This window comes from Cynara cardunculus (genome assembly GCF_001531365.2).
Source record: "Cynara cardunculus var. scolymus isolate 2C chromosome LG 12, CcrdV1, whole genome shotgun sequence".
Classification (NCBI taxonomy): domain Eukaryota; kingdom Viridiplantae; phylum Streptophyta; class Magnoliopsida; order Asterales; family Asteraceae; genus Cynara; species Cynara cardunculus.
Window position 1 is genome coordinate 25,845,823 of NC_037539.1, and position 2,214 is coordinate 25,848,036.

General features: G+C 38.3%; 1 long non-coding RNA gene across 1 annotated transcript; it reads right to left on the minus strand.

Moving 5' to 3' along the window:
- Positions 1-836: 836 nt before the first annotated feature.
- On the minus strand, positions 837-1,394 carry LOC112522406. The gene is made up of 3 exons (XR_003070181.1): positions 1,287-1,394; positions 1,130-1,138; positions 837-902 (listed from the first exon to the last, which is right to left on the minus strand). It is a non-coding gene; the product is annotated as an uncharacterized LOC112522406 (long non-coding RNA).
- Positions 1,395-2,214: the final 820 nt, after the last annotated feature.

Sequence of the window (2,214 nt, forward strand, 5' to 3'; positions counted from 1 at the left end):
TGATATGTGAATGTGTTATAAGTATATATACCCGTTAAGGCCCGATAAACCAAATAAAGTCAAATAAAACTAAATGAAGTTCATTAAGGCCCGATAAACTCAATGAAGCCCGGTAAATAGATTAAGGCCCAATAAAACCGAACAAAGCCCAGTTAAATGGGTTAAGGCCAATAAAACCATATAAATCTACATATAACACACACACACACACACTGTCTATACATTCACTTATACACATACGTTTAAACATATATCCATCCATCCAATCGTGGTTAGCAACCAGTACACATCGTGTATATATGTGTATATATATTTGACCGACGGGTATATATACATATAACACATACAACGTCGTGTAAACATATATGTATATAACACGGGCTAACGGGTATATATACTTACTAGTTGTGTACCCGCGCAATGCGGCGGGAGCCATGAATTTTAACGATTTTGAAGTTTCACTGGTTTTATAAGACAAGATTTAACGACGATTACTCTCCATTTCCCGTCTCCTGCGAGACAGGCAGTGGTGGGGTCTCTGAAGTTATCCGGTTGAACCCCTTGGGGAAGATTTATGACGGGATTGCCGGTGTATTTGACCCATTCTCTAAGATAGGGATCAAATAAGTCCTTTGGGACAGCCAAGTTCTGGACCTGGCATTTTTCTGAGTCGATTCCTGTGTAGAACATCACAGGCTTGTTTCCAGGGAGGATAGTGGCGGAACCTGACCAACAGTTGTTGATATCGAAGGATTCGGTGGGGGCAATGGCGAGGTCTAGAGGGATCCAGTTTATCAAATCATAGGATGCAGAGTGTCCCCAATGCATTTGATCGGTAAAGAGTGGACCAGCTGGATTGTATTGATAGAAGAGATGGTATACTCCATTGAAGTACTTTGGTCCTGGATGCATTTAGATATACCATATTAGCATAAATATGCACAATCTAATTAGTGAATAAAGCAGATGGATTTGGAGCACAAGTTTAATCATATCAAATATGATTTTCGAGTTTTTCTTACAGTACATAAGGGATGATCCCTACATTACATAACATCGAAGATGAATCATGAACGAAGAGGTGAAGAAGGAAATTGAAAAGCAGGTGGTGAGAATTGAATTGAGTTACCATTAGGATCTGCGCCAATTGGATGATCATCGAGCGCCATGTTCATCGTCACATATCAATGAAAGCACAGCGATACATAGTCATATACATATACATTTAGAACAAGTAGAGAAGGAGGAAGAGGAAAGAGAAGTGAAAATGAAGAAGAAGAGGTCACCGTTCATCCAGTTTTGTGAAGGCTGGAAGTGAAATGCCGTCCGATGAGGGTGCTCCGACAGGGAAGGAAGAGGAGATTCCGACATAGCAGGATGGAGATATGGTCAAAGGCAAGCAGCTTTCTTCTTTTCTATTGGTTAAGCACAGGTTACGAACCAAGAAACCGAATCCGTTTCAATCATCTCTGTACGGTGCTGTGGACTCTTGCAGTCGGAATCCATCTTGAAATAACAAAGCTAAGAAAGTAAAGCAAGGGAAGATGAGGAATTGTGGTGGAGGAGAGCAAGATGGAGACTGGAGAGACGTGGAGGAGATGACCATGCTTTTGAAGCTTTGATTTTGAATTTTGAATTTTGAATTTGAAATGGAAAAGTAAAAGTTGAAGAAAGTGAAGACTGTGATGGAAAGCTGGAAAGAGGAAAGGAAAGCTGGAAAGGAATGGTTGTACTCAATGCATAAAAAGCTTGTACCTCATGTTTGAAGAGTTGTACTTAAGAGTTTTTTGAAAATCTTGCACAAAATAGTTGTAAGTTGTGCATGAAGAGTTGTATTTAAGACTTTGTCTTAAATTGTTATATATGTAGTATAGATAACACATGCATATATATATATATATATATATATATGATACCTAAATATAAAAATATAATACATAAAATTCAAGAAAATAAGAAAATAGGAAAATTCCCTCGTTGATCCCTCGCAGATCAGGGAGGGAAATGACCAAAAATCATATTCCCTCGTTGATCCCTCGCAGATCAGCGAGGGATCAGCGAGGGAAATGACAAATTCACATTCTGATCTGCGAGGGATCAGCGAGGGATTTTTCTATTTTTCCTATTTTCTCATTTTTATGTGTTATATGTACATATTTTTATATGTTGATGTCGTATGTATGCATGTATATGTGTTGTTTGTATATATATATA